The sequence below is a fragment of the Zingiber officinale genome, chromosome 4A, assembly GCF_018446385.1.
Source record: "Zingiber officinale cultivar Zhangliang chromosome 4A, Zo_v1.1, whole genome shotgun sequence".
Lineage (NCBI taxonomy): Eukaryota > Viridiplantae > Streptophyta > Magnoliopsida > Zingiberales > Zingiberaceae > Zingiber > Zingiber officinale.
In genome coordinates, this window is record NC_055992.1 from 7,681,094 (window position 1) to 7,688,232 (window position 7,139).

The following is a 7,139-nucleotide window of genomic DNA, read 5'->3' on the forward strand; positions in this document are numbered from 1 at the left end:
GCTGAGTCAGAGCAGAAGACCCGAACCGAGGCGAGCAGCACCAGAGCAGAGAGCCCGGATCGAAAAAGTCAACAAGGTTGACTTTAAGGGTTCGGGCGCCCGGAACCTATTTTTATCCACGGTCGACGTGGATGTTGACCGTTGCGAAGGAGATAAAGTTGTATCCCCTTCCAGGCGCCTGGAACCCTTCCATGCGCCCCGACCAAGGCTATAAATATAGCCTTGGTCGAGAAGCTTGACGACAACAAGAATTACTGAGCAACACTTGTATACGCTTTCCATTTTGTTTAGTTTCTTCATTTTTCTACGTAAATTACTGTAAAGAGGCTTCTCCGCCTGAAGAAGAAAGTAGTGTGATTCATTTCCTTGGATTAACAACCTCCTCGATTGTAACCAAGTAAAAATTCCAGAGTCTCTTTCTTTTCTGTTTATTTAGTTATTTTTTGCAAGTGTTTGTTATTTAAGTTAATTACTCGAGAAGGGTTTCTTTTGTAATTTGTGTAGGGTTATTCAACCCCCCCCTCCCCCTTCTAACCAACCAACCAGGGTCCAACAGTATATTACCGGCCGAGCTAAGGCCGAGCGAGTACCAAGGTGTCTTCACGCATCCGGACAGGCAAAGCCCGACCGAGTGTAAAGGTACTTAGCCTTATAGAAGCTCGTAGTATATTATTGGCCGAGCGAAGGTCGAGTAAGTACCAATGTGTCTACCCGTGCGCAGTCAGGTAAAGCCCGACCGAGCGTAAAAGTACTTAGCCTTATAGAAGCTTGTAGTATATTACTAGCCAAGTGAAGTCCGAGCGAGCACTAATGTGCCTACATGCGCTCGGTCAGGCAAAGCCCGAACGGGCGTAAAAGCATTAAGCCTTGTACAATTCATAGTATATTATCGATTAAGTGAAAGTCGAGCGAGCACCAATGTGCCTACACGCGCTCGGTCAGGCAAAGTCCGATCGAGCGTAAAGGCACTTAGCCTTATAGAAGTTTTTAGCATATTATCGGTCGATTGAAGGCTGAGCAAGCACCAGCGTGTGTATATGTGCTCGGCCGAGCAAAGCTCGACCAAGCGTAGGGGCATTCAGCCTTATAAAGCTCATAGGTATTCTCGGCCGAAACATGCTTAGCAAAAGGTATTCTCAATATACACATGACCAGTTTAAACAATCGGTCGAGATATGCTTAACAAAAGTATATAAGTATGACACCTAGTAAATTTGACGAAAAATGTCTTCTAGAAGTTTCTTCAGTTATAATGACATGTTCATATGTATATCTCATCATAAATATGAGTCACAAACGACAAAAGAGGTACATTTGAGGTACAAAAAAGATTCCATAAAAAGATTATTGCACGAAGTTTAGGAGATGATTTTATCTCCTAGCAAATTCTAACAAATCGAGGACCACTTCATGACTACGGAGGTTACATGAGTTAGTATAAAAAGGGGATCCTCTCCGTTGGCAAGGTGCGCAAATTCTAGCATCTAAACTCTGTTTTAAAGCACTTCAGTTACTGTTTTTCTTCTTCTTCCACTCTTGAAAGAGAAACTGATTTGAGCGTCGGAAGGCCTAATTAGGGATTCCTACCCCGGTCTTAGGTCACTAACACTTTGTTAGTTTGTCTCACTGTGTACAGGATCATGGAAATGTTTTTCCAGATCTTCAGAAGGTTACTGTCATCAGGGATCATCGTTCGCCGAAGTCAGCGCACCATCTCGTAAATTTCAGACAGGATCAGATCTCCATCTCGTAAATTTCAGACAGGATCAGATCTTGTGTGGGTTCTCATTGGTGTCACTTCTCATCAGTCGTGCTAATATCTAGATGGCCAATGTATCAAAAGGAAGCTAAGGAGCTAGTCGATGACCAAATAGTGCGAAGCTGTTAGTTAACAACTTTTTATGTTCTTTATGGTTCTTCCAGGTGTTCCAACAAATCTCAAGACGTTGTTTATGGTTTAACTTTCAGCAAAATGGAGGCAGTCACTAAAATTTAGCTGAATGACTTACTTCCTAGAAATACAAGTCTCATCACCTTTATTTGGAGCCTCCTTGGCAATGAAAGGAAGCGTTTTTTGGAGCTAGGAATCTGGAGTCCATGCATTGATATTTGAATTTTAATGTTTCTGGTGAGATCAGTGCTTTCCACTGTTCAGTTATTGCCTTGCAGGAGAATGGAATATTGCAACTCATGTTTGCTAAATATGCTACTAATTGTTGCATTTCTCTTTTTCTGATGAGAGTAACCATTTTATAGTTTGGAGGTGTAAATAGAAACAGAATATATATATATATATATATTCTTATTAATGCAATCAAATTTAATTGTGGATCATTCCATTTTTAATTGGCAACTCATGAACCCCACATTTTATCACGATTTATAGGTTGTGTTTTGTGGGTACATGTTCACTAGTGTTGATGTTTCGAATATCCACAGCCAGTGCGGTTATATTTATTCTTGAGCAGGTGGTGTTCTGAGTACATGCTCCTCTGTTGAAAGGCTCACCTAGGGGCCAAGGATACGCGAAGCAGCTCTTTGCAGTCATGATCCTGCTTGCTTACGTCTCCTGCTCTGGTACATCAGTTGACCTTTCTTTTCTTCTGATCCATTGCTAGTGTCTTTGCGGTGTTAATCCTCTTGTGATTTTTTCTATGTCTAGGTTTACTGGATCTACAGATTGCCCTCTGACAGAAGACAACCTTCAAGAAAGATGCATTAGGTAGGAGTGATCATCACCCTTTTGTAAGTTTTTTTTAAAGGTTTTTATGATTTCTAACAGAAACAATCTTTTGTTTTCGAATGGTTTACCTTTTGTTCTTACTTCCTAGATCTAGATCTTTTTAATCTGTGATGTGCATATCATAGATTAGTTAGTGATCCTGCACTATTACGTATCTTAAGCAGCAGCTTCCTTGCAAAATGCCGCTAAATGTTATTGTTTTGGTTACAGCTTAATGATTCTGATATAGTGTCTCATGTTTGCTGATGGTGTTTGTGATCTGCTATTATGCTTACATCTCCAAATATATCAGAATCCTATCCGAGATCTGTTATAAATCTCCTGATTAATTATTGGTCAAATCTGCATACTTGATACTTAAAGTCAATGCATCCCCTGATTAATTATTGCTGAAGAACAGTTATCAACCCAGAAAAATAACCTTCCTCCTGAAGTGAATGCAACATTCTTGTTACTTCATACTAGTTAACTTGTTTCAAGAGAAAAATGTGATATAATGTGGGTTTAACTTGTTGCCATCTTAATTTTACCTGAATTGTTCGACAAAACATCTTAGTCTCCTCTTTTTTCCAATGCATTGGCCATAAAAATCAAGGTGATCAAGTGGACACTAGTATTTCCCTTCACAAATTTCTTGCCAGCTACTAATCAAGTCTTAACTTGTCGTTAGCTTTTACCAAATGGCTTTTCAAATCTACTCAGCTTCTTTGATGCATGTGAAAAACTACATGAATAAATTGCAGTTATCTACCATAAAGTAATAAATTAGATAATACATAAGTGTTAATCCACCATTTAGGATAAAACTGGCATACATGATTGAATCATTCACTGAAAGATTACAATACATTGTGAATTTTTTAGATATGAAGTTCCTCCTTGCCTGAGAGGCAATTTTCCCTAAAATTGTAGCAAGAAAAGCACAGCAGTTCAAATATTATCTTTCACATGCTGATCCATTCACTTTGTCTCTCATTCACTTTCCTTCCAAGTAAATAGAAAAATATATTCAGCTTCACCATCTGCTCTTCAATTTTTATTCCCTTTCCAATTTTCTCTCCACGGAGTAATTAATTATCCTTGAAAACTTCTTTTCCCTCACATTAGAAATAGTTATTTCTCTGGTCAAAATCCCTCTTGTTTTTTTTTGTACTCCGTAAATAATGAGACACTTAGAGCAACTTTTTCTTGACCCAAACTTCTTGTATGTATTTTGGTAAAGATTTTCCAAATAATGGATTTTGCAATTTGGTTTCAAATCCTTAAGCTCCACTTACAATAAAAATATTCAGAAGTTAATCTAGGAAGAGAACACATAAATTAAGTTTTCCTCCCCATTTTTCTCCTCCAGTTTCCCCTATTGTTTTCTGTCATCCCTTTTTCTTTAATCAAAACGAAATGCCCCACAATGACAACTTGTTGCAATCAGCAACATCTAATAATGTGGATCTGCAACAATGACAACTTCATGAAGTAACAATTACTAATAATAAAAATGTGGATCAAAATATATTTGTCATGTTTTTGTCTACGTCCCTAATGGCTCCTCTCTGTTCCTAGACAAAATCACCACCCATCTTCGACTTGTGGCTAGAAAATTCAATTATCTTTTTCCATATCAATCACTCTCTCATGGACATATATTGTAGATCATAACAAGTGGGCTATGTCACTGCAGATATGATAAGGTCATGGTTTATTTGCTTCTTTTAAAAGAGCATCTCTAAAGCCTTCTACAGAAGAAAAGAAAAAGCCTTTGGATTTGTTTGGTAGATTATAAAAGAAAATATGACGAACCAGCTAGTGGAGAGGAAGGTTACAATTTGATATGATGAAATATGTTATATCGTATTTAGGATGCTTGTAGTTATAATTTGATGTGGTGAAATAAGTTGTATCATATTTAAGATACTTGTAGTTAGAGGAGAGGAAGGTGTTGAAATGTAGGACTTACAAGCATAGTGGTGCTTGGAAAGGATTGCAGAGTAGAATGATGACTTGAAAATACTCTTGGGTTCAAAGCTTGCTAAAAGCATTACTTGAGAATAAAAAAAAAATTCTTTCAATTCTTAATGTAGTAGTTATCAATTAAAGCAATTGATGTTTCATGTTTGCATATGAACCATAAGGATAGAAGAAATAACATATTGGTGATAAATGCATTCAAATTCATCGTGCTACATTATTTGTAAGTAGTAAGACATACATATTGACATTCAAGCAGATCGCCAACCTCTAATATCACTCTAACTTTATAATTTAAGTAATTATCTTTCTTGTTAGAAATGATCTAATTTGTTTGTTTGTTTTTATACAGGAAAAGAAGATCTGATGGGAAAGAAAATTTGTGGAAAAAGAAGATGAGTTGATGTATGTATAGTTTATTTTGAAAAACCTTGTATAACTTTTTGGAGTGCTGGACTTGTAGAACTTCTTGGAGTCTTGAAGAAAAAAGTTCTCGTATAACTTTTTGAGAACTTTAGATTTGTATTATTGTAAAATTAATTTCAAATATTAATAGATATGTATATATGTTAAATAGGATGTGATAATATTAATTAGGATGTGTTAAACGTTTATGATGTGTTATTTAATTTTGTTGTACATAGGTTTATATATGTATTGGATTGGATTAAATTGCATAAACAAAATTTTTGGAGATTTAGGGATGAATTTGGTGACGAAAATAATTTATCGTCAAATTATTGTAAATTACCGTGTATCGATAATTTTACGAAAATTAATTTTCGTCCCAAAATTCGTTCTAGTTTGGGGACGAATCCACATATTCGTCCCAAATCTAGAATGAATTCACAGATTCGTACCAAAATCTAGAATGAATTCACAGATTTGTATCAGAATCTGGGACAAATCTACAGATTCATCCTAGAATCTGGGATAAAATTTGGGATGAAAATTAATTTATCGTAGATCACAAATTTTTTTAAATTATTTTTCTTGTCGCCAAATTCATTGTAAATTCTACAATAAAAATAATATTTATCACAAGAGTTGTTTTTATCGCAGAGTTAGCTATAATAACTTTACGACGAATATTATTTTTGTTGCAAAAATGGTGACAAATTTAGCAACAAAATTATAATTCGTTGTCAATTTCATCGTCGAATTCGTCCCTAATTTTGTAGCAATTTTGTGATAAATATTATTTTTGTTGTAAAATTGGCGACGAATTTGACGACAAAAATATTATTCGTCACCAATTTCGTCCCAAATTCGTCGCCAAGTTGGCAACAAGAATTTTGGGACGGAATTTTTTTCCTCGCATAATTCATCCCAAAATTTTTTGTAACGAAATTTTTTTCTAAATTCATCCCAAAACACTACATTTTTTTGTAGTGTATCCACTCAAGCCCGAAAGGCTCATGGTAGAATGTTAGAGAGTTATGCAGTCAACACCAGTCAAGGAAGAGGGAAGGACCCTTCAATTAGTTTTGGACCCGAGAGTTTGACCAGGATCAAAGCCCCCTATGATGCTGCTTTAGTGAGCGAGACTTTCATCACTAACTATCGGGTGAAAAAGGTATTCATAAATACAGATAGTTTTGTCAATATCATTTCCAAAATGGCTTTCAACCAAATGCAGCAGGATGGGGAGGAGTTTCATCCTATATTTACCGTCTGTATGGTTTCATGGGACATGAGATGCAGTCGCTCAATCAGATTAACCTCTTTATTTCATTGGAGAAGAGCTTCCATCTACAACCTTATTCTAGGGAGGCCGGCGCTAAGTACCTTTTAGGCAGTAGTCTCAATCTTCCATCAAAAAATTATGTTTCCAGTGCGAAGTCGGGTCGAGGAAGTGAAAGATGACCAGTTGATGGTAAGAAAATGCTATGTGGATATAATCTGAACCAACTCGGGCATGATTCGCTGAACTCAAGATACTGTTGTCCAAGTCATCCGGGAGGTGACGATATCCTAACCGATGGAGGATCATGAAAATGTGCAAGTTCATCCCGACTGGCTAGACGAAGTCACCTGAGTAGCCGTCGATCTCCCTTTGGGGCTCAAACATGAACTAATTATGTGACTCTTGCCCAATCATGACATCTTTCCCTAGACATCTAAGGATGTTACATGTGTTTCCTCGACTGTGGTGGTTCATCGGCTGAACATGCTCCCAGATGTTCGGCCTGTCTAATAGAAGAAGTGAAATTTTTCGCCAGAACAAAACCAAGTGATTTAGGTGAAAATTGACATGTCGAACATATACGAGAGGTTTAATTCCAGACTTAACTTATCAATATGGTACCGGTATCTAAGTCAGGGGTAAGTAGAGGGTCTGTATCGAATTTTGCAACCTCAATAAAACTTATCTCAAGGATTACTATCTTCTCTTCCTCAATAAAACTTGTCTCAAGGATTACTATCCTCT

General features: G+C 36.8%; 1 long non-coding RNA gene across 2 annotated transcripts; it reads left to right on the forward strand.

Annotated features, from left to right (window-relative positions):
- Window positions 1-2,419: 2,419 nt before the first annotated feature.
- Window positions 2,420-5,281, forward strand: LOC121973101. Of its 2 annotated transcripts, none has more exons than XR_006109384.1 (3): window positions 2,420-2,577; window positions 2,663-2,745; window positions 5,061-5,281. It is a non-coding gene; the product is annotated as an uncharacterized LOC121973101 (long non-coding RNA). The 2 variants fall into 2 exon arrangements; XR_006109383.1 differs by having other exon boundaries at window positions 2,663-2,722.
- The last annotated feature ends 1,858 nt before the right edge of the window (window positions 5,282-7,139 follow it).